Genomic DNA, 25,815 nt, shown 5'->3' with positions numbered 1-25,815 from the left:
CAGGTCCCCATGGATGCCTTCCACCCTGGGCTGCTCAGAAAGCACCGGGTCCCTTTCCGGGCAGTGCTCACAGAGCTTGTCAAAGTGACGCCAACTGTCAGCTGCTTGCAGGGAGGGGGCTGCTCAGCCCCTGGAAGAGGAGAATCAGCTGTCCTTAAATTGAGGGGCTGGCATGACGGAAAAAATCTTAGTATGTGGTGTTAGAGGGCAAGAATAAAGGTGAGGCAGGGACTCATGTTAACAAGTTTTTTTTTTTTTTTTTTTTTTTAAAGCATTACAGCTGTCAAAAAACAAACGAACAAAAACCCCACAAAAACATAACCCTCTCCCCCAGACTGTCTCTTGTGGTGGTTAAGTTCCCTGTCATTCTAAGTGTTCAAATGGACTTGAGGACCCCAGCAGCCCTCGGGGGTGCTCTGTAAGGCTCATGGCTGACTCCCACATAGCACAGAGCATCTGTGGTGGCTCGATGGCTCAGGTGGCAGGCTCCTTTTCATGCGTCCCAGTGAGCGCAGGACTTCAAGGACACATGCAGATTGACAATGAAGTCCCCTGCACCGCGCTCAAAGAGGGTGGGAGCTGAGATCCCCTTTCAAAGCCCCGCGTAACCACAACTGTGAGCAGGGTCCCTGTGCAGTAAACAGCTGTGGTGGCTCGAAGACAATTTAGAGAACAGCAATGGGAAGGAGAGAATTTCCTGCAGACATGTCTCTCTCGAGGGCCCTCCCGCCCACCTCAGACTTCACCCAACCCTGGAGAATCTGAGGAGGACGATGTTTTCAAGATGCAATTAATACAACTGTTTACACAGAACATCTGCTGGGTCATAGAGGATCGTTGTGTGCACAACACATCTGTGATGGGAGCAATCTCATGACCGTGAGCTCATATGAGGGACCCAAGGGAGCTACCGTCTTTGTGAAGCACTTGACATAATTAAAATTAGAAAAAAAAACACACAAAAAAAAACGAGGTCAGGTGGCCCAGCACAGCTTGGGCGGAAAGCTTTGTGATTTTCTAGTGCTTTCTCTTCTCCATGAGCATGGGCAGGACTCCAGAGGAGGCTCGCTCCACTGAAGAGGCAGGCCACTCTTGGGGCACTCTCGGAGATGAGCTCGCCATTCAGATCGGCCACGAAGTCCATGATGAAAACTGACCTCCTTTGGACGAAACAGCTTGGTGGATTGCATGGAGTGCTCCTAGACACAATGTCTTAAAAAAAATTCTTAAAGAGAGAAAACATAAAATGCAGCCCACCTTGTAATTTCTGTAAACACCAGTGCATGTAATACATCCGTTCTATCCCTGAGACTTTAAACAATTGATTAGCTTGTGCTCTTCTATCAAAAATGTTCTGGTTATAACATTGAGAATGAAGGTCCTTAGCCTTTTTTTTTTTTTTTTTTTTTTTTTTTTAATTCCACAATTCCACATCTGTTCATAGAAGTTGGCAGAAGGTACTGGGAACGATTGTGAAACCCATTTGCGCTTTCTCACGGATCAGATTGAGGAGGATGCCTCCCACCCCACCACGGCCTGGTGAGGCTGCTCTCAAAGAGGAGCCACAGCTGGTGACAGCCGGGCAGCCCTCAACAAGGTGGCTTTGGCAGCAGTGAGTCCTGCAGCGGCTGACTGTAGCTCTCAAGGTTACGACGTGCAAAGTGCTCTCTTCCTGGCTAATGCAGAATTCCTCCAAAGCCTCTGGGACCATGTCCTGCTCAGCAATTTCAAGCAATCATTTCACCTCTTCATAAAAACAAATGTTGCCCTCACTCTCATGGCTTGTACTGTCACACTTACTTCAAACTCTGACAGCCAAATGGTGGCTTTTAATTCTTAAAAGAATGTAGCATTAAAAAAATCACCCAGCCCATGACTGCCCCCAAAACACAAGGAGTCAAAGGAAGCCGCGCACCCCCCAGAAAAAGCACCTGTGATATCATCTGAAATGTCTGTGCAATTGAAAGAGATGGTGGGGGTGGGGGCGATCAACCACTATATTCACAGCATCCTGGGCATGGAATCATGACTCAATTAATTCCAGAGAATGGGGCGCCTGGGTGGCTCAGTTGGTTAAGCATCTGACTTCAGCTCAGGTCATGATCTCACGGTTCGTGGGTTCGAGCCCCACATCGGGCTCTGTGCTGGCAGCTCAGAGCCTGGAGCCTGCTTCAGATTCTGTGTCTCCCTCTCTCTTGGCCCCTACCCTGCTCACTCTCTGTCTCTCAAAAATAAATAAACATTAAAAATTAAAAAAAAATTAATTCCAGAGAATGGATCAAGAGAGGAATAGAAAGAAAACGAAGCACCACAATTACATACACAAAAAACAGGTAAGAAAGAAAACAGGAATATTTAGAAATTGATTTCCTTCTTAAGTCCATGAGAAGGAAGAATGAAAGAGGGGAGAAAACACATCTATTAAGAGCCAGCTAAGGGCTGAATGCTGTGAAGGCACCTTCAAGGTTCTATTCTTGACAGTGAGTCAAAAGAAGACTCTCCTGTGCCCACTGCTGCCTGGGAATCAGAAGACTTTGGGAGTCAGGAGTCGAATTACTTAATAGATGGACTCATGGACAAACACTTGAACACCATTCAAGGTGTGGTTACTCACATATCATTTCATTACCTTGTTGAACCTTTTCTTTTTTTAAAATCTTTATTATTTTTTTCTAATGTTTATTTTAATTCCATTTACAGTTTATAGTGTGATATTAGTTTCAGGTCTATAATTTAGTGATTCAACCCTCCCATACATCCCCCTGTGCTCATCACAACAAACGAACTCCTTAATCCTCCTCACTTATTTAACCCAGCCCCCCACCACCACCCCTCTGGTAACCATCAGCTTGTTCTCTATAGTCAAGCACGTTTCTAGCTTTGTCTCTCTTACTTTTTCCATCTCTGGCTTGTTTGTTTTGCTTAAGTTCTACATATGAGTGAAATCATATGATATTTGTCTTTTTCTGACTTACTTCACTTAGAATCATACTCTTTAGTTCCATCCAAGTTGCTGCAAATGGCAAGACTTCATTATTTTTTATGGCTGAATAATATTCCATCACACACACACACACACACACACACACACACACACACACAATCTTTATCCATTCATTAATCAGTGGACACTTGGGCTGCTTCCATATCCTGGCTACTGTAAGTAACGCTGCTATAAACATAGTGGTACATGTATTCCTTTGAATTAGTGTTTTTGTATTCTTTGGGCAAATACCTAGTAGTGCAATTGCTGTATCATAGGGTAATTCTATTCTTAACTTTTTGAGGAACCTCCATACTGGTTTCCACAGTAGCTACACCAGTTTGCATTCCCACCAACAGTGCACAAGTGTTCCCTTTTTCTTGTGTGGGTGATTTTAGCCATTCTGACAGGCGTGAGGGGATATCTCATTGTAGTTTTGATCTGCATTTCCCTGCGGGAGTGATGTTGAGCATCTTTTCATGTGACTCTTGGCCATCTGGATACCTTTGCAGAAATGTCTGTTCATGGCTTCTGCCCATTTTTAATTGGATTATTTTTTTGTGGTGTTGAGTTTTATAAGTTCTTTATGTTTTGGATGCTAATCCTTTATTGGATATGTCATTTGCAAATAATTTCTCCCATTCCATAGGTTGTAATAGTTTTGTTGATTCTATCGTTCGCTGTAGAGAAGCTTTTTATTTTGAAGATGTCCCAATAGTTTATTTCTGCTTTTGTTTAGCTTGCCTCAGGAGACATATCCAGAAAGAAGTTGCTATGGCTAATGTCAAAGAAAGAAGTTACTGCCTATGTTCTCTTCAGGGATGTTTATTGTTTCAGGTCTCATATTTAGGTCTTTCATCCATTTTGAATTTATTTTTCTGTATGGTGTAAGAAAGCAATCCAGTTTCATTCTTTTGCATGTTGTTGTCCAGTTTGTTGAAGAGACTATCTTTATGCCATTGGATACTCCTTCCTGCTTTGTCAAAGATAAGTTGGCCATATGGTTGTGGGTCCATTTCTGGATTTTCTATTCTGTTCCATTGGTGTATGCATCTATTTTTGTGTCAGTACCATACTGTTTTGATTACTACAGCTTTATGATAGAAGTTGAAGTCCAGAATTTGATGCCTCCAGCTTTTCTTTTCTTTTCTTTTTCAGGATTGCTTCAGCTATTTGGAGTCTTTTGTGGGTCCACACACATTTTAGGGTTGATTTGTTAAAATTTTTTTAATGTTAATTTTATTTTTGAGAGAGAGAGAGAGATCACGAGTGAGGGAGGGGCAGAGAGAGATAGAGAGAGACAGAATCCGAAGCAGGCTCCAGGCTCTGAGCTGTCAGCACAGAGCCCAATGTGGGGCTAGAACTCATGAACCGCGAGATCATGACCTGAGCCAAAATCGGACGTTTAACAGACTAAGCCACCCAGACGCCCCTGATTGTTGTAGCTCTGTGAAAAACACTGTTGGTATTTTGATAGGGATTGCATTAAATGCATAGATTGCTTTGGGTAGTTTAGATGTTTTAACAATATTTGTTCTTCCAGTCCATGAGCATGGAATGTCTATTTCTTTGTGTCATCTTCAATTTCTTTCATCAGCATTTTATAGTTTTCAGAGTATAGACCTTTCACCTCTTTGATTAGGTTTGTTCACAGCTATCTTACTAGTTCCAATACTAGTTTCTTCTAGTTTCCGATAAAGTTCCGATAAACTTCCGATAAAGTTTCTTCTTTATGTTGTCTAATTGCTGAGTCTAGAACTTCCAGTATTATGCTGAACAATGGTGGTAAGAGTGGACACCCTTGCCTTGTTCCTGATCATGGGGGAAAAGCTCTCAGTTTTTCCCCATTAAGAATGATGTTAGCTGCGAGTTTTTGTGTATGGCCTTTATTATGTTGAGGCATGTTCCCTCTAAATCTACTTTGTTGAGAGTTTGTATCACGAATGGATGCTGTACTTTGTCAAATACTATCTCCATGCATTGTTGAACCTTTCCAACAAGTAAAAAAACAAGTTTCACATCACCAAGGATGACAGCTTGGAGGACCAGCTTTGCCTGTTCTTTCTGAATATAATTTAATTATTTTAATTAATTAATTAATTTTTTGTGTCTTTGAGAGAGAGAGAGAGAGAGAGAGAGAGAGAGAGCAGGGGACGGTCAGAGAGAAAGGGAGACAGAAGATCCCAAGCAGGCTCTGCACTGTCAGCACGGAGCCCGATGTGGGGCCCGAACTCATGAACCGTGAGATCATGACTTGAGCCGAAATCAAGAGTCAGACGCTTAACCGACTGAGCCACCCAGGTGCCCTTAATTATTTTCTTTTAGATTGATGGAGGAACATGTTCTTTGAAGCAAATTGGTATTACAGATAAGCAAATAGAGAAAAAGACAAAATGAACAACAATATTCATATGGTAATTATATTTTCAGAATTTTTCTTCTATGTGTACATGGCAGGTAGGTGAATTTATTTATAAAAAATGGGATTTTACTACATACACTCATTGACACTTGCCCTTTTTCATTCACTATACTGCAAAAGTTTTCATTTTAATATTTACCTACACAATAGTTTTCACTGTCTAGCATATGTAGTTATATACTTAACCATTAGGTACTTAACCCATCCCTCCCTGGTTATTGGAAGGTCACGCGTGTTTCCAGTCAAGCCGGTGCACCACCGTAGGTGAGTAGGAGTGCCACACCCCCTTCCCACCAGTCCACAAATTGGTTATTCAGAGAAACCCGAGCTCTTTATATGTTGAAAATCAATGAGCTGTCAGCTTCTGATAAGGCTACCAACACCCTTATTTTTGTCCTCTCTTCGGGGTCTGAAACCAAACAGAACCTACAGTTAGGAGGCTTTTTCTCCAGCGACTATATCACCAATGCAAAGGGCAACTCTGGGATCGACGGTGGAAGAAACACCAACTGCATATATGTTAGCAGTAGTTACTGCTACTGACTTAAGAATTTTTCCTCATTCTATTTTTAATTAGTTTTCAAACGTCCTACGAAAAAGAATCTATCCTCTTCTAATTGGGAAAAAAAAATAGAATGAATGTCAATTTTTACAAGTTTAGGGATCTCAAGAGTACAGACAGGTATGGGGCAAAAAAATACATAGTTTTTAGAGACACAAATACATACTTTTTTCCCAAAGAGAATCGTCCTGTGGAGACTGTGGGGCAAAGGGCAGAATCCACCTTGGACGCTGCTCACTGGGCACACTGTCGTCTTTGTCAATCTGTTTGCTGCTGTGCAGTGTCCCCTGGGTGACTGCAAAGGTAGACGTGGGGTTTGTGGGTCCTAGGCTGCTGCATACGAAATTAGGGACAAAGGGAAAGTGAGTACTGGAACAAGAAGTCCCCCAAATGTGCCAAAATGTTTCCTTTTGCAAATTTCGTAACATATAGGACCTTGCCAGCACACTGCTGGGACCACCCAGGGCCTCAGAAGGGGCATACATTTCATTCGCTTTCGAGTAAATCCCCTCTAAGTGACTGTGGGGTGACACACTGGCCCATTGGCTCCGAAGGCTATTTGGGTTGGTTACAGTTTTGTGTTGTTGCTTTACAAAAACAATACTGGGTAAATGTTTGAGGGGGAGGCTTTATCCGCTGAAGCCATCCCCACACTGATTTTGCTGTTCCCCCTTCTTCTGTGGATCTGACAACACTGGGGCCACGGGCCAGGAGCAAGGAGGCTGGAGCTCCACATTCTAAGTGGTAGCACCTTAGGCAAGTGATTTTCAAAGGGTCATCGGATTCACTCCACAGACTCCGATTCTGTATGTTGAGGGGTAGGGCACAGAAATCTGCATTTTGAAAAAAACATCCTCAGAACCTTCTTTGTATGCTAAAGTTCTAGAACCAGTAATTCAGGTTTCAGAAAGAGCAGAGGTCATGTGGCCTTGGGTAAGTCACAATTTCCCTTAGCAGTCACAAGAAGCTAATAACACGTGCCTGAGGATCGGTGAGGAGCTGGGGTAATGGATTTCATTACAGTCATTCCATTCCATCAGGTCCATTACACAAGCCTGGTGCATGAAGACTTTAATTAGTATCTAATCCAGGCAGGACCTTCCAGTACCTTCAGGAAGGGGGCGCTCCAGAAATACAGCCACCCCAAAGCTCTGCTTGCCCCCTGAGCCACACGGGAGCTGACAGGATTCTAAAACGGTGCAGACTGTCACCTGTGTAAGGGAGAGGAGCGCTGTCTTTTTGAAAGGGAACCAATACATTTCTGCTTTACCAATGTGACAGTGGAAGTTTAATCAGGAGCAGCTTGGCCTCGAACTCCCACCGGAACAGAAATTTATGTCAGGGCAGAAAAAACATTTTGGGTTCCTGGTCTCTGTCTGAGATCATAATGCTTCCATCTCTTCCTGGACATCAAATGGCCATACATAGAATCTGCTGTTTTTAAACAACTGGTGATCGCTGCTATCTAATCCCATTGCTTGATACAATGTTTACGAAGGAGCAGAAAAAGTAAGCATGGATTGGGAAGACATTCTATCTCCATTATACGCATTCACACTTTAATCTACTGGTGCCCCAGAGTTAACCCTAAAACAAATTTCAATACGCATGGGTATGTTTCAGAGGATTCTCACTTGTTACCAAGTACTTCGGTCGATATAAATGCAAAACCATCTCAACTAAGAGTTTAAAGTCTTCCTTCGGTCAAGAATCTGCAAAGTGAATTTTATGTAAATGAGCAGAAAGAAAAAGGGCTTCTAATTGCAGGAGGAATGACAGTAATTATCAGGATGCTTGGAAAGCTGGACACGGAAGAAATGAACGTGCCTCATCAGCTCGTCCAAATCGCTTTTAGCCTAAGGCCACGGGCAACCCTCAGCCAGGGAAGCCGCCTGCAGCACTTTTCACAGCTGACACACCGCACATCTATAGAAAAGGAAACAGCTTCCGGAGAACACCAAGAGGCACTGATCTTCTGATAGCTGATTTCGAAACCATCGTGATGGTAAATTGCACACACACCAGTTGGTCCCCTCCCACCCCCCCACCAAAGCAAGACAGAGGGGCTGAACTGGAAGATGTCTGAAGACATGATGAAGACAGATTGAAGACCTGAAGACTAGAATTTAACCAGGAGGGAAAAGGGGTCACATCCTTAAAGGGACGAGAGATTCCCTATGAAAAAATGAAATAGGTGTTGGTGCAACCCTAGCATTTTTTCTTAACCATAGTGTTTAAGTTTGGGTTGGGGATATTAAACTTCAAGATTTCCGTGAAACAGCTCCAATGCCCTGGGAGCGGGGAGAAAAAGCCATCTGGAGTGGAAGATCCTTGGAGTTCTGAATGAGTCATCCTCCTGAGTACTGAGTGATAAGCCTGGAGGATGAGGAGGTGGGGACCCAACTGTCTGGAGAGAGCACAGGAGACCCATGAAGGGCCATCCATCCCTCTAGGAGTCACAAGTGCGGAAGGAAACACAGAGCAGGGGGGTGAGACTAGAGAAAGGTGGGGAGCCACAAATGAGCTGAAGGTAAGTGATTTGTTGCAGAACAGGTTAAGGACCCAGCCAGCAGCACCATAGTAGTATTTAATTTTCACATACGAGGAAAGTGAATCCAAAAGATACGATTCAAGTCAACAACAGACAAGGGAGCTGAGAACAGGGTTTGTCACGACACCAAGAGGGGGATTCAATCCACTTAACACTAGCAACTGAGTCGGCCCAACTAGGACTGTCTCAACGGGGGAAATGAGAAGGTAGGACGGGGCCTCCTCCACATCTTCGTGCCCACATGTGCCCGATGATCAATAAACACTCAGTAGACACCTGATAGGTGGTGTTGAACCAATGTTTGCTCTACTAAAGTTCCTTTGTTGAACTAAAGGAGCGAACGCATCCATTAGTAACTAGCCACCACTGACGATAACTCAGGGTTTGTCGACACATTTTTTTTTTAAATCCAACGTAATTGTCAGCTGACTAGAAACAGAATTACTGCACAATAATCGGAGAACTGCCATCCGGAAGAAGAAACTTATCAATGTACAAATTCACCCCTTTTTATGTGCCAAGGAAACAAATCCCCCTACACTTTTCTAGAAACGTGTCGTAAGTTGAATTCTGACTGGCAGAGCCAACGCTGCTATGAAATAGAATCGAGAAGTACCAGGCCTGGGAGGCACCAGGTAGGGAGCTCCCATGGACAAATAAGAAAATTAAAGGGAAAAAACTTGTCGACGGCTTAATTGAGTCAGATATTCAGTAAGTCATGCTAAGCCACTGGAGGGCTTTTAAAAAATATTACTTGCAGAGTCTGAATTAATCACTCTAGGGTAGGCACTGATGTGTAAAACCTCTTCAGATGATTCCATTGACCAGTGGGAGCTGAGACCCATTGAACTAAGGGTTGGCGAAGGGAAGAGCGCTTTCTGGCAGAAGGAAGCGGTCACCTGACTTCTGTCTGTGTTCTACCTGGCTTCCGTCAGGATGCTGTACGCTCCCATCTGCTGGGTATTAATATAGGCTCTGATCTAAATAAGACTGACTTTGTGTGTGCCTGTGTGTTTTAATTATGAAGACAGATGCACACATAAGGAATTGTTTGGGGTTCACATTGCCTTACTGTGCACGAGCCTCTCTGCTCTTTCCCCTGTGCCTGTGACTTGGTTTTCCTAACTTGGAGATTCTGCTTCTCAGGCATGGATGTGTTTTTATCACATTTATCCTCGGTCCCTTTGATGTAACCTGCATAATTATTACCATTTCTTGCTATCAGATCGTGCTAAGACTACGAGTTCGAAAAAAAAAAAGACATTGAAAAATATCTGAGCATGTGTGTCCATGTGAGAGAGAGAAAATATCACAGAGACGGGGCTCACGGGGGGCCTGGGATACACTTCTGTGTTGTACTTTACTCGCCTTGCACTGAGTCTCCATGTTTCCTTGTGTAAAAAGTGGAGAGGAACGAGATCCACTTTCTCCCGCTTGACTAGTAAATATTACTTCACCTCTGTGAGTGTCTCTGTGTGTCTCTTTGCATGTGTCTGTATGTGTGTACATGTATGAGTGTCTAAGTGTGTGTGTAGTATGTGCGTGTCTGTGTCTGTGTGTTTGTGAGTCTGAGTGTGCATGTGCGTATGTGTGTTTGTTTGTGTGTCCCTGTATGTGATCCTTTGACATTGCACAAATCAGGAAACTGAGGCGCCTCGGCTAAGCCGGCCTGAACTCCCACAGCTGCACAGAGCAGGGCCACGGTCACTGGAAGCAGGGCTGCCTGTCCCAGACGACAGGGCCTAACACAGCAGCTAACAGCAGCGCCCCTGCAACAGCTCAGGGAAGTGAGTCCTCTGTGGTGTGCCTGCTTAAAAACAGAGGATGCTAATGACAATAAGAACAGCTGCTAATCTTATCGGGCTCATATCACGTGGGAGCTCCAGTCGTTGAATCCGTACAACCGTCTCCTGATTTCCGTACTTTAGAGAAAAGGAAATGGAGTTTTAGAAAGGTTAAGTGATTTGACCTTTTGGATTTTGCATGGCGCAGGGACAACTGAGTTACACGGCTGTGACAGAGGAGAAGACGTGCCTGTAAGGGTGGGTCCTGGAGCTGGTAAGTGTGGGCTGGGGGCCGAAGAAAGCAATGCCAAGTTATGAATGTGTAAGGAGAGTAGGAGCGGGGCCAAGGGGCGGGCCCGTGCAAGAGCCGCCCCGAAGCCTGAGTGCCTTTAGTTTCTCAGGGAGCCTACCTCCGAGTCTTGGCTTTCTTTAAGACACAAGTCTTTCTTTCTCTTTTATGAGGAGAAATAAAAGCCAGAGATAAGAGAGTCAAGAGATAAGACTGCTGGCGCTAGGCCGCACCCTGGGCTTAGCGTGTGGGGAGGGATTTCCCGGTGCTGCCTCCCTGCTGGCTCCTACGGGATCTAAGGCCAGCCCCGGCCTGCTCGGCCTGCTCGTCTACCTCGCTCTGCTAGTCCACCTGGAGCGCCTGACACTTGAAATGCTGACTCTCTGGTGTGCGGGATGCATCTGAGTGGGACCCAGAGAGTTCTTTGAGGTGGATTCCTCTGTCAGGAGACCTGCCCTGTGTTTGTGGAGACAACTGGAATGTCACTGATTTCGGGTGGAGAAAGAGAAGGCAACTCCCAGAAGCTGGTAACCAGGAGCAGAGTGCAAGACGGGCCCGCGTAGGGGGCTGTACAAGCCCCTTTTCCCAAAGTTGTGGTTGGCTCTGTAAGGGCCACTAGGAACTGAAAATTAAAACATTCAGTTCTCACAGGATGGCTTCTAGCAAGGGCATTCCGTAGTGCTTACGGAGTCAAAAGTAAATAAAACACAGACTTTAGTTATAAAATACAATTTTCTCATTTATCTGTGACATCTTTCCAACCAAATCTTCCAGAAAGGCTTCCCTGATCAGTATTGAGAGTGAATAAAACTCCAGCGTCAACCTGCCTTCATCCCTGATTTTCCTGTTTACCGGAGACAGTGCTGTTTCCAAGGTCACAAATTCATTCTCCCAACAGTTCCCAAGTGTATGTACCCGTGAACTGTGGTGAGCATTACGGGGTCCAGAGATGGTCTCAAGAGATCATGCCATCAATGCCCTGAGTCTGGGCACCGGGTCAGTTACAAACGAGTAAGACCAAGTTGGTATCCTCAAGGAAATCACTGCTATCTTTTCCTTCATACTTGCATGGCGTTTCAGCTGGAAGGGGGCAGTTCCAAATTATTGGAGTCCTCACTTGAGAAAGGAGAAGAGGCATACCACTCAGGAGGGAGCCCCCTCCAAAGTCTACAGAGCAGTATCCCAAGTCTGCACGGCCCCCCCCCGCCCCCCCCAACTGTTTCTTTTTGTTTAACTAAAGTTAGAGTCCATGAATTTGCATTACGACCAGTCCTGGTTTCGAACGGTCCAAAACGCTTCTGCAGAATCCATCTGGGGCCTTTCTCATATCCCAAAGATATCTGCCTCATTTGCCAAAGAGCAGGGTCTGTCTAGAGCCCGTAAGATAAACACACGTGAAAATGTAATGCCAGAGCAATTCTGAGGCCAAAAATACACCTACGGTACTGTGCACTCACTTCTCTTCACCCTGTTTCCACACAGACCTGAGATAACAGCATAGATATGCAGCCTTAGGGGATCTAGCCCTGTGAAAGATGAAGTTCCAAGGGAATTTTTGGAATGCTCTGTAGCACATTCCTTTCCCTATTTCCTATGGGCTCTTAACAGAAAACTATGACCTAGATATTGGCCTCCAACTAGGATTCTCCGAGCACTGGTCTTCGGCTGCTCCAAACCTAACTCCTTGGAAACCCGTCTATGACCAGACTTCCTACTCAACAGGCCAGTCTATCCCCAAATGACCACCTCGAGAGGAGGGCCCACGCCTGTGAGGCGCCACTGCAGTGCTCAGGAAGAGCACTGTGCAAAGCTTCTGGAGTTGGCGCTCCGATCGGGCAGCTGCCTCTCCTGACTGGCCACAGGCTCTCCTGAGAGTAAGGAGCTGCTTGCTAGTTAGGTCAATTCATTTTCCTCCTCGCCAGTCAACGGAAACTCACTCGAAGCCTGATTTCCAAATGAATCAATGTTATCACCAGATGTCATCCTGTCAAGCAGCCCTTCTTGAAAACAAACTTTTCCTCAGCCTCGGAGAAAATGTAACTTTGGTGAGCCTGTGCACAGTTCGGTATGAAAGTTTCACATGCCTCACGTTGGCTGTATTATTAGTTCTTGGTGGACGCGCTTCCTGTCCCACGTATGGTTTTGCCATCATCCGCGATGTAACTGATATTTTATGGAGCCAACTGCTCCATGTCCGTCGGCACCTCCACACTCCCATGCTTCCTCAGCAAACTCCTGGGCTTCCAGGAACAGTTACGACACCCGCAGGAAAATGCTGCTGCCACGAATAGACTGAACTCAAGCATGAGGCCTTAACCCACGCCGCCCAAGAGAAACTCAGAGATGTTCGTGCTGAGATAACAGACACAAATTTCCTCATGCCCCTAAATGAAGAGAACTCTCAGATGCTAAGACAAGGCAAATGAAAAGCAAACAAAAACCCTAACACAAACAAAACCCCGGTCTCCGGCAGAAAGTCTCCTGTCAGAATTAGAATGGGCATAAATGCAGTGTCCTTGTCCAAAAATCACATCTTCATGATTGATTGTGTGCGGACGTGAGTAGAAATTACTGTTTCCAGGAACAGAAACTTGGGTCACATTGTGAAAGCACAAGGAAACGTAGTGAGAGGTGCCTCACAATCAGGTGAGAGACGTTCTCGCTTTGTGTGTCATTAACTAGGACTCAAACCTGCAAAAAAGTAGTGGAATGAGTATATGGATTTGGGCACCTATGTGATTGGTTGATTGACTGAGTGATTGATGTTTAAGGTTTATTTACTTTCAGAGAGAGAGAGAGAGAGAGAAAGCTCAGGGACGGGGCAGAGAGAGAGAGAGAGAGAGAGAGAGAGAGAGAATCCCAAGCAGGCTCTACACTGTCATTGTGGAGCCTGACCTGGGGCTGTAACTCACAAACTGTGAGATCACGACCTGAGCCGAAACCAAGAGCCGGCCCCTTAACCGACTGAGCCACTCAGGCACCCCACCTATGTGATTTATTACTAACTGTGTGTTACCAATTTTGGTTATCGATTCTCCAGGCTACATGACAAACACAACCACCAACACAAGAGCAATTCCACTTAAAAAGCACAGAAATGTGACCTCTATAATTTCAAACATGGAACGTAGAACTAAAAGAGTAGAAGGTAAATCAGCTACAACGGACAAAGGGGCTTTACAGGCCTGACCCCCTCGTGAGCAGTTCACAGGCACGTACGTTTGGAAGGGACCCATTAGACCAGTGAGTTCATCTCTCTCTAGATGTCCGTTGAGGAAATCAAGACACAGCCTAAATGGTTTCTCAAAGTACCATTTAAGTTTGGATTCTTTTGATTAAATTAAATGGCCCACCTGAAAAGGTTGGGCGAGTTAGAAAGGTGGGACACATAAAGGTGACCGAGTAAACTTTTGTCCTATATGGGTTTCCATATAGGTTTTGGGGCTAGAACCCACAACACTCTCATTAACCATATAACTGCTAGCGAGAGAAGCCCTCTGAATCCCTGACACCCAATCCAGTTTCAGAATGAACAGACCTTTAGCAACATCATCAGAATCACATTCATTATCTGCAAATTGCTCGAGATGCAGCACCAGCTGGCCCCACCAGTGGCTGACGCCAAGGGCAGGCGGCTGTCATTAGCCCTGCACAGAAATGACATTCATCTGCTCGCCACTGTGCTCGGTGACATTTGATAGGACAGCATGTTTTGAACTGTTGAAAAAGGTATCTAAACTTGATTCCGTAGAGATAACTCGGGTGATAGAAAATTCAAACACTTTCTTCAAAACCAATGCTTCTATAATAAATATAGAAAAGGCAGGAGCCCCTGGGTAGCTCAGTCGGTGGGGCATCCAACTCCAGCTCAGGTCATGATCTCACGGTTTGTGGATTGGAGCCCCGAGTCGGGATCCGTGTTGACAGCTCGGAGCCTGGAGCCTCCTTCGGATTCTGTGTCTCCCTCTCTCTCTGGCCCTCCCCAACTTGCGCACGCGCACACTCTCTCTCTCTCAAAAATAAAAACATTAAAAATGTTTCTTTCTAAGCAATTTTTTTTATATTCATTTATTTTTGAGAGAGAGAGATAGAGTGCAAGCGGGGGAAGGGGAAGGAAGAGAGAGAGGGAGACACAGAATCCGAGGCAGGCTCCAGGCTCCGAGCTGTCAGCACAGAGCCCGACGCGGGGCTCAAACCCACAAACCGTGAGATCGTGACCTGAGCCAAAGCCGGACGCTTAACCGACTGAGCCACCCAGGTGCCCCCCCCCAAAAAAATACATGTTTTTTTAAAAAAGAAAAGAAAAGGCAGTTCTGGGGATTAAAAACCAGTTTCATCTTATTTGCTGCATTTGTGGGGCTGTGTAAAATTTAAGAGCAGTGGACTGTAGGTCTAGTTTTTGCATGGGCCCTGCACTACGGAGTAACAGGGAAACGGGAGCACGCTTCCCACTGAACATGGCTTCACCGCAGGACTCCAAATGAGGCTGGAGCTAATGCTACTGATGTAGATCTTGCCACAGTAATTAAGGTGAACACTCAGCCTGACAGGGAGCCACCTAATCTCACCCTCTGGGGCATTTCCTGTACTCCTCAAATACATCTGCAGGACTCAGCATCTAATTGAGTTGTCGGGCCAAATGCAAAAGAAGCGAGGGACAAGTGTACAAAATCTCACCCACAGTATTGCGTTATAGGCCATTCTGCTCTCAGCACAGCAGGGATCTCAGGCCCAAGGGGAGGACAGAGGCAGCTTCGTGCCAGTACACCCTTCTCCCGTGGGTGCTCACAACAAATTAGTGTTGGACCTGGTGGCACCAGTGTGCAGCTCTTCCGAAGAATGATGGGCCTTCTCTGAGGCAAGTTCAAGTGCTCTTCAAGGACGCCTGCTTGCAACTCGTCAGGGCCAGAGTTTATAACACAGTCCAGGCTTTTTCGACCGACGGCTTTGGCATTTCTTGAAATATCCCCCTCTCCTCAGCCCCGCTCTCTGGCAGGTGACGATCAGAGGCAGGCACATGAGAGCAGGTCGGAGGGGATGATAGCCGACCATGTGTTCCCTCCAGCCGGTACGTCATCTCGTTTTCCCCGAACTGCTGCTAGTTTTTCAACCCACGTACCTCTCTGCATTAGGAACTGCTATCAGCAGAATCTTTCAAGACAACAGCTTCCATCACTTTTTACCCCACAATTATTGGTAAAAGACTCACTGATGATATTCTATTACCATAGCTCTTTTCTAGATATTCCTGATCCTTTTCATTCGAAGGGCCCATTTTGCAAAGTTGAGGGCATCCTCCTTTACATTTAAAGCACAATACCACAGGGGTGCCTGGGTGGCTCAGTTGGTTAGGCGTCCAACTTCGGCTCAGGTCATGATCTCATGGTCCGTGAGTTCAAGCCCCGCGTCGGCCTCTGTGCTGACAGCTCAGAGCTTGGAGCCCGTTTCGGATTCTCTCTCTCTCTCTCTCTCTCTCTCTCTCTCTCCCCCCCCCCTCCCCCGCTCATGCTCTGTCTCTGTCTCAAAAATAAATATAAACATTTAAAAAAATTAAAAAAATAAAGCATGATACTGTGAAAATGATACTAATCTTTACATTAGAAATTGGGCTGAAAACATTGGCTTTATTATTTGGCAACCTGGTGATCTTGGGCAACAGGGATGGTGCTCTCCTAGCCCAGGGTGGTGCCTCTCTAGCTGTGCTGCTGAGAAGCTCAGATGAGATCATGATCAAAGGAGAGGTGTCAGGCACGGCTCCTGGCATCTAGAAGAATATCCCATATCTGGAAAAATCAAAATCCACACACCCAAAAACCTCATATATGAAAGTATAGTTTGTCTTTTATAAAATACACAGCTATAGGTTAGGTCCTTGAAAACCAGAATGCTGTTTAGGTTTTCAGAGTTAAAACGAGATTTTTCTTCTACAACTAAGGGGTATTGCTGCCTGCAGATAAAATTTTACCTTTCAGTGGCCTCGCACCTTGAAGTCAAGACGGTTGTCTTTAAATTTTTTTTAATGTCAATTTGTTTTTGAGAGAGAGAGACAGAGAGACAGAGTGCGAGTGGGGGAGGGGCAGAAAGAGAGAGAGGGTGACACAGAATCCCAAGTAGGCAAGTAGGCTCCAGGCTCGGAGCTGTCAGCACAGAGCCCAATGGGGGGCTTGAACTCACGAACCACAAGATCATGACTTGAGCCGAAGTTGGACACTTAACCGACTGAGCCACTCAGGTGCCCCATGAGATGGTCGTCTTTAAAAGAAAGATGTAGAAAGAGAAGATATATACAGTATTTTAGAAGTCCAAATAGTAACAGATTACTCCTTCAACACACATGGCTTGCCATTCCTTGGTATCTCCGGCCATACATCTAAGTTAAGCTTTGACTTTTAATTAGGGCTTAACGTGAGCACTTTTCAAAAGTCTAGTGAATCTTTCCAGCTGTAAAATTGGTGTTTTTGTAAATCATATGTTTTCTACTCTTTTCTACTCTTTTCTACTCTTCTATGTTATGTTTTCTCTACTATTTGGTCATTGTCTCTGAATCCTCAATTGCATGGCCATTTCATGAATCCCAATTCCATGGGAAGCTGGAAAAGTGGTATTAAAGAAAGCACTCCCTCTGGGATGGCAGACAGAGGAGAGGCCTGGGGACAAGGCTTCTTGCCTGTGTGTCCTTAGCCTGCCACCTCACACCTTTGTACTGGCAGCTTTTCTATCAGCAAACAAGGGTGTGCACCTTACGGACCATCTGAAGTCTTTTCTTAAAAAACAGACATTACGATCGAACTAAAAATACACATGTCACCCTTGATGCATTATGAAGTAGAGAGCATTACCTAGCAAGAAGTCAGGCTGGAAAGCTGAATTTGCATCTCATCAATGCTTTGGGCAGCTTGTGGTGACAGGAGGTAGAGAAAACAGCCCAGCAAGTTGGAGGGAAGCACGGGAAGCAAATCTGGCAGGTGGGGCATTTCCCAGCACTGATGCAGCTAACGCCGGTTCCCACAGTCGCCCACACACCACGGAAAGGGGCTGTCCCCTCGAGGGGCTAGAGAGCACGAGGAAAGGCGAGGCGTGGGCCCAATTTGGGGATCACGGTTCCAGCCACCTACCAGTAAAAAGGCATTTTGAGAAACGCCAATGCACTGGTTGGTACATGACATAAAAGAGTGGTGGTTAAGTCTTGTGTGTTTGAAGATGCTCAGGGTGAAGGCTGGAGTGCTGCATGAGATGATTCCTCAGCTGAGACATGACTGGTTTTAAAATATTTCAGACACGCAAGGGTGGATGATGAAAGGAAAAATAAGCTTGACGGTCAGGGGCTCTGGGTGTGTGTTTTGACTTCTGAGTGTTAAGCAAAATAAATAAAAAGTATTAAAAAATCCATTGGTGGCACCTCCCCTTCCAGATCTCTCCTGGAAAACCACTTCTGGTGTGCACCAGAGCGGCTTATTTAAACATGCCGATGGCAGTGCTCAGTCTATCAGCGAACAAATCCAAAGCAATCTAAGTGTTCATCAATAGTGGCAGGCTACACCGAGGGTGAGGCAAAAATCACACAAGTGAGGCTGTTTGTTTGTTTGTTTCTTTCTTTTTTTAAGTTTATTTTGAGAGAGAGAGGGAGAGAGAGTGCACGTGCGAGTCGGGGAGAGGCAGGGAAGGAGAGAGAGAATCCCAAGCAGGCTCTGCACTGCCAGCACGGAGCCCGATGTGGGGCTCGAACCCACAAACCATGAGATCGCGACCTGAGCCAAAACCAAGAGTTGGATGCCTGACTGAACCACCCAGGCGCCCCCAAAGGCGGCTGTTTCATACCTACTGCAATTTGGAAAGCTCTCAAGTAAAGTGAAATTAAGTTAAAAAGAAAACGATGGCACAACAAGTATATGAACCCATCTGTACAAAAGTAGGAACAAAACTTATTTTTATGTGAACATGCATTTGCATGTAAAATACTGAGAAAAACTTCTGGAAGGACACCTCCCACACACTTGATAGTGTGAGTAGGATCTGAGGGCATCTGAAAGCATGGTTCTTGCTTCTTACTAACGTCCAACCTCCTGTAACCACTGAACTTTTCCCCAAGAGGATGTGTTTTTGTATCGTGTCATGAAAATACAGCCAAATCGGGCTCTGCACTGACAGCATTGAGCCTGCTTGACATTCTCTCTCTTTCTCTCTCTCTCTTTCTCTCTGCACCTACCCCACCTGCTCTTTCTATCTCTCAAAATAAATAAATAAATTGGGGAACCTGGGTGGATTAGTTAAGCGTCCGACTTCAGCTCAGGTCATGATCTCACGGTTTGTGGGTTCGAGCCCCTCATCAGGCTCTGTGCTGACAGCTCAGAACCTGAAGCCTGCTTTGGATTCTGTGTCTCCCTCTCTCTCTGCCCCTCCCCTGCTCGGGTTCTCTCTCTCTCTCTCAAAAATGAATGAATGTTAAAAAAAATAAAAAATAAATAAGTTAAAAAGGAGCAGGAGCCCCTGGGTAGCTCAGTCGATTAAGTATCTGACTTCAGCTCAGGTCATAATGTCACGGTTTTCGGGTTCAAGCCCCACATCGGGCTCTCTGCTGCCAGTGTGGAGCATGGAGCCCACTTTGGATCCTCTGTCTCCCTCTCTCTCTGCCCCTCCTCTGCTCTCTTTCTCTCAAAAATAAATAAACATTAAAAAAAACTTAAAAAAAATTTAAATACAGCCAAATAAATAAAAAAACAGAGACAGAAAAAAAAGGGAGGGAGTGGAAGACAAAGGGAAGACTAAAGGAATGCAGGACAGCAAGGCAAGCTGGTGAATTCCAGAGCTTGATGTTTTCATATGCAAAGGGCCAGGGGTAAGACAGGCGACATTCTAGTTCAAGTGGCAAAGGCCTTTTGTTCCAAAAAGAAAACAATGTCAGCATTAAAGAAATGGGGTTCATAATGGAGCTAGGTCCCCATTAGCAGAATGAAGGAGGCTTTCATCAGGACTGACAGGCAAGAATGACCACCCCGGGTAATCACAGGGAAAGTCAGATGACTGTGGAGGCCACATGCCCCAGGTGCACCCTGTAATTTGTATCGTAATGAACTATTACCTTAGCAAAATCATGGGCCAGGCATTTAATTTGCAAGTGCAGATGCCTGGCAGTTGACGTGAAAATTACTCTGAAATTACCCCTGTGTAATCTGAACAGCCAGAAGTGTGACCAGGGTTCCTCAGGGAGAGTTGCACATGGGAAATTGCAGGCTGTGGGGTGACATTTCCAGCAAAGGTGTTACATGCACCTGTGTTCTGACTCATGAAGAAGTCCTAGAACATTTCCTAGGAAATGTTTTGCAGCTTCACAGATTAGATTTTGGGGTCTTCCTGGGGTCCCTGGCGCCCAGAGGGCCTCCCCTGAATTGATCCCATCTTCAGAGTAGAGGCACATGGGGACCCAGAGTACAGAGTCTGAAAACAGGCTTTCTTCCTGGAGGTGACCATCGTGTTCCTGACTCGGTACTTCAGGCTTCATGGGCTGTTTATGCAGATGAGAGAGGAATGAGCAGGTAGCACAGGTGCCACAGATGTGGGGAAGAATGAGCTTTTTACTCTCCTCCCTTGTATCAAGCTTTGAGGAAGAAGATCACGATTTACATTTATCTCCCTCCCTGTGGGCCACCTCAATCAGCTGCCAACACACATTCCCTTCCCCCCTCTGATTACACGATTAAGAAGAGAAGCTACCACAACCAGTTCCTTTCTTCCATGGCCCGCCACACGGGAGGGAGGAGCTGAGGAGGAGGAGGAGGAGAGACCCATGCACATCGGGTGTTAGGATGTCTCCCGCTCACCTGCACACGTTCCTGTAAGCTGTGAGTCAGTCAGCCCTTTCTGCATCCTGACGAGAGCAGGGCAGGGCTGGGGCTAACCTGGGGACACCGGTGTTCACGCACTGATAAACCTCATGGGGAACCTTCTAACTCGTCACAACATCACAAAAATCGTATGAGAAAAATGCCACTCTCTGATTCCTCCTTCAAAGTTTGATCCTGTTCTGAACACTCCTAATAAAAATCATAAATCCTTGGTGTTCGTAAAACACGTTTTGCCATACCTTTTAAATGCTTTCCATGCTTTCGGTGCAAACTGCCTTTTGTTAAAGCGATGGCCCTTCCTATTGTGGTCACATAGTCTCAGACTCCTAGAGTGAACATCCCTGAGATCCCCACCCTGCAACAATTTCACTCAGTAGGCACCAGGCAGAGTCTAAGAATATGTATTTAAAATCATTTTTTAAATGTCTATTTATTTTTGAGACAGAGAGAGGGAGACAGAGTGTGAGTGGGGGAGGGGCAGAGAGAGAGAGAGAGAGAGAGAGAGAGAGAGAGATACAGAATCCGAAGCAGGCTCCAGGCTCTGAGCTGTCAGCACAGATCCTGACGCGGGACTTGAACTCACAAACCGCGAGATCTGACTGAGAAGCTTAACCGACTGAGCCACCCAGGCGCCCCAGATTATGCATTTTTAATAAGTGCCATTGCTGGTGTTAACGCTAAGAAACGTTGGGATTAAAGGGATGGTGAATCATGCTCAGAACACAGACTTATACACACGTGATTGAGAAGCGTCTCGAAATGAATATAAAATAGTGCTCACGTGAACTGCTGTGCTGGGCACCACGACACGGTTTTGCCGACTTCGAGTTCTCGGTGGAAACGCGCAGCCTCTGAGCATTTGTGGTCAGATGTGAATAGCACCCTCGTGGCGGTGGGGGAAATATTTTCCCTTGTTTCAAGTGGGCAGTGGGAGCAGTGAAAGCCTAAGTAAACTCTGACCATTAGATAATGGGCCATTATAACTCTGGACGACTTCCTGAATGGCTCTACAAAAATGCGTCTCTCATTTCCTGCCTGCAGGAAAGAGAAATATTAGGATAGGATTGTGTACCAAAAAAATGCAAGCATGCAAGCCTGCAACAGGAGGTGGACAGAGTGAGGGAGAGGGGCACAGGGTAGGGGAGAGAGGGAGAGGGAGAGACCGATTCATGTAGAAGGGAAAACACAAAGGGAAAATAAAAATGCTGTTCTCTCATGGGCCGTCAAAGCCCCACATCTCACACATCCCTCCGGCTCGGCCTGCCAGCTGCTGTTTGTCCACAGCTGGGTGGCCACCCTCCATCCTTGGCCCCCCCCGCCTGGGCAGGGGAGTCAAGGTTGCCCTGCCTGAGCAGCAGGGTGGGCAGACAAAAGGAAGTGGAGAGCGATAAAAGCAGGACAGAAAAGAGTCACCCTGCAGCTCCTATTAAAGCAGAAAACTCTGGAATAGATGGTTTCATTCCAAGAGACTGCCAGGAAAGAAAAGACGTGGCCGACAGAAAAGCCACAGCTTCATTTTTTCCCAGACTCTAGTGATACGTCTTTTCATGCTCTCTTTTCCTCCAACGGAGCAAAATCATCTCACTTTTTTGGATTACCACAGGCTTTTTTTTTTTTTTTCTTTCTTTTTTTTTTTTTTTTATAAATCTTACAAGCTGTCATTATGGTTTTAAGGCATTAAGAGTGTCCCCGGCTCAGAAGCCCCTGATTCTGTACTGACCAGCTGCGTGAACCTGAGCAAATCACCCTCTGAGATTCACTTTCCTCCACTGGACACTGGAGATATTAAACAGGGAAATTGTGAACCAATATAGAAATTACACAATTCATGAAAATTACTTAGCACAGGGCCTGGTATATGTAAGTGTTTGACAAACAGCAGCTTTTTTTTTTTTCTTTTTCTTACATTTATTTATTTTTGAGAGACAGAGAGCGCACAAGTGGGGACGGGCAGAGAGAGAAGGACACAGAATCCAAAGCAGGCTCCAGGCTCTGAGCTGTCAGCACACAGCCCAACGCGGGGCTCAAACTCACGGACCACGAGATCATGACCTGAGCCAAAGTCAGATGCTTAACTGAGCCACACAGGCACCCCGACAGCAGCTTTTAAAATACTATTAATAATGGTTTTAAACGAGGTCCAAGGCATAAAGGAAGTCGTTAGTGGAATAAGGTCATGTGTTCCTGGGGCAGAGTGATGTTCAAATCATGAGTATTGTCCAACTCAGGGTCCCATGAAACATGGGGCTAAATACACATGAGCTTGAATTCTGCATCTCCGCTGTGTCTCGTGGGGCCGTGATGAACCCCCATTTCCTTATCTTCACAGTAAAAAGTGAGTTTGTGAAAATTAAGAGATACAACGTAGGCGTTCAGTCGGTTAAGCATCCTGTCCTTGATTTCAGCTCAGGTCATGATCTCATGGTTCATGAGTTCAAGCCGCACACAGGGCTCTGTGCTGACAGCCTACTTGGGATTCTCTCTCTCCTCTCTCTCTCTCTCTCTGCCCCTCCCCCACTTGTGCTCTCTCTCAAAATAAAGAAAATTTTAAAAAAATAAAAGAAAAAGAGGTATGATGTATAAAGAACCTAGTGTTGCCAGGAGACAGAAACCTCAAATGCCAATTCTCTCCTCTGTCCTGATACTTAGCAAATCTTATTTAGCAGACTTTCACACCACTCACTTTATGGTATGGCTAAAACTAAATTTCTAAATGTTCAGGGATTCTTGTCCAGTTCCTTCAGATGAATTTTCAGAAAGTAGGAGAAATATTAGTTTTGAAGCACCAACCAAGTACTGGACTCTTTTGTTCCGTTGGAGAAGAGAATCATCCTCATTTTATAGAGAATCAAATGGGCCCAGTAAGATGCAGCCATGTCTGGGGGTCAAAGAGCACAGAGCCTACCTGACCCGGGAGCCCATGCGTTTTCCATGCCACCAAACAGAAACCCGTGGAAAAACAAATGCACGCTGGAGACCTCAAGAATACAGGAATGACTTGGGTTTTTGTACTATTGAGAGGATTTGTAGGAATGCAGTGCAAAGAGGGCGACTATGTGTCAACTCCCATGCCTCCGGCAAGATCCACCTCATAATGTGGCTGTTGGTATTTTTTTTTTCAACCTGGTACGCGTCCCTTACATGATTAAATATGAACTACCTGTGCGAATGTTTTTATTCAAGGCTGACTGCTGTCCACTTTCGAAGGCTGCTGGTGTCCTGATTTTCTGTTGCTACAAGGATCATCTCAGGTTCTAGAGACCCAGAGAAGGCAAGGAAGTACCTTCCTTGGATCTGAGCATGCCCTTCATTCCAATGAAAACGTGCCACTGCCACGTTTCTGCTGTTTTTCTGTTTGTTAAAGATTATGGACCGGCCGTACTCCTCTGGAATTCAGACAAGTCACTGAACTGAGGGGGCCATGAAGGAATGCAGGCGAGCACCGGGCTGGAATGAGTGCCCCAGGACACCTCCTCACTCCCATCGGAGGCCAGAACACCAGCATGCCAGATTCCTCCTCCCCATAACTGCCCTCCAGCAACCTGAAGACAACTATTATATCCTCCCTTTGTTTTCCCTCAGAAAAACATCCCGCTCCACCTTTATCTGTTGCTGTGACTTTTTCCCAGTGCCTTCCCCACCTCTGGGCCTGGTCTGGTTTGCAAACACCCCTCCCCCGTGCAGCTCTGGAACTGAGCACTTCTAACCAACAGAAGCTTGTCCAGTTCCCATTTCCTTCTTATCCCTTACTGCAATTTAACCCAAATGAGAGATGGATAATACTCTGGCGATCAGGCAAATGGCAGCAGGGAAGGCATTTCGCAGAAGTCATTAAAGTCCCAAAGCGAAGTGGAGCTAGCCTGGGTGGGCCTGACTCAATCAGGTGAAAGCTTTTAACAAATGTCTGCACCCTTCCTGGCAGGAGATACTCGAAGCAAACAGTTCTTCCGTGAACAGGCCCCGGAAAGGGGCAACCTCTAGGAGCACGGGCCTCAGTCCTGCCGCCTCCGGGACCTGGATTCTGCCAATTACTCGGATGAGCCTGGATAACAGTGAGCTCCAGATGAGAACCTGGCCCGATCACAGCCTTGGGAGTCCCCAGGAACACAGGCATGGAAACAGTGCGATGATACGTGTGTGTTGTTCGAAGCCACGACATTTGTGGTAACTTGTGACAACATCACGGTCTGGGCTTTTATTTCATTATGGTAAAAACTACCCCAACTGTTTTTCATAGGTGCGTTTATTTGTTAGCCAGTTTTCCTCTACCCTGTGTCTCGGCAGCTGGCTTTGGCCTGACCTTGTCACGGATAAAGTCCCTAATTCTGTTCCATTTATCGTGGGCTATGTTTTCGGATCCTCATCTAGCCAACCTGTGTGTTATCATCTCTCCTCATTTCTTGTATTCAGAAAACCTGGGTACTCACTGAACCTGGACAGTCATTCCTAGCATGCTGCCACTGACCCATGTACATAATAACATACAGACACAGGGGATTTCATTTCACCAAAGACTCCTCAGTATATTTAAATGTTAATGGCTGGTTGCGTTATATTAGTGAACATATATATATATTTACTTTTTAGAAGTTTATTTATTTATCCTTGAGAGAGGGAGGGAGGGAGGGAGAGAATCCCAAGCAGGCTCTGTGTCATCAGCACGGAGCCCGATGCAGGGCTTGAATCCACCAACCGCAAGATCACTACCTGAGCCGAAAGCAAGAGTAGGATGTTTAACCAACTGAGCCACATAGGTGCCCCTAGTGCACATATTTCTGAAACACAATTTTGGCTAATGAGTAGCAATTTATTTTCAGGGAAAAGAGAATTCTCTTTCCTCGGTTTCCAATAATCATCGGTAGACCCACCATAGGTCTCCACTTGGCCTAGAAGCAAGCTCTGGATACGTATGATGCCTCACGGTATCACTTCTGTTACAATGCAGATAGGTTTTCCTGCCCCTGTACGAACTAATGGTTGTCATGCTCATAATGCGCTCATCAAAGGCAGTATTCTACAGAGAGCTCTAGACCATTGGCACAGGCATCTGCTACAGTCCTTCCGGGACTATGGCATGGGCTCAGTGGAGTGAGTCGTGAAGAACATCCAAAGGAAGCCCTTCACTTTAGAGGGCCCACACGCCATCTGTCTGTGGCCCTGTTGATACTGCAGTGGTTGAGACCACCAAAATCAAAGCCCCCAAGGAGGAGGGTGTAAATGACTGTTGGGAGTTGAATCGTTCAGTAAGACATGTTCGAGTCCTAATCTCTGTCTGGTACCTGTGAATGTGACCTTATTTGGAGACTGGTACTTTGAAGATGTAAGTAAGTTAAAGTGAGGTCACACTAGATTAGGGTGGGCCCCTAATCCAACGACTCGTGT

The 25,815-nt window shown here is 45.8% G+C and overlaps 1 protein-coding gene across 2 annotated transcripts in view; it reads right to left on the bottom strand.

The window, feature by feature from the left end:
* Window positions 1–25,815, bottom strand: part of EGFR (epidermal growth factor receptor) — a 210,112-nt gene that overhangs the window by 114,811 nt on the left and 69,486 nt on the right. The window contains exon 1 of one of the 2 annotated variants that reach the window (XM_060632158.3): window positions 21,215–21,760. The exons of the other annotated variant lie outside the window; for it this stretch is intronic. The gene's annotated coding sequence lies outside the window, so the exon portion shown is untranslated. Of the gene's footprint in view, window positions 1–21,214; window positions 21,761–25,815 lie in introns of those variants that run through there. 2 annotated transcript variants of the gene reach the window in all.

This window comes from Panthera onca, chromosome A2 (assembly GCF_046562875.1).
Source record: "Panthera onca isolate mPanOnc1 chromosome A2, mPanOnc1 haplotype 2, whole genome shotgun sequence".
NCBI lineage: Eukaryota > Metazoa > Chordata > Mammalia > Carnivora > Felidae > Panthera > Panthera onca.
This window is presented reverse-complemented; position numbering and strand designations above follow the sequence as displayed.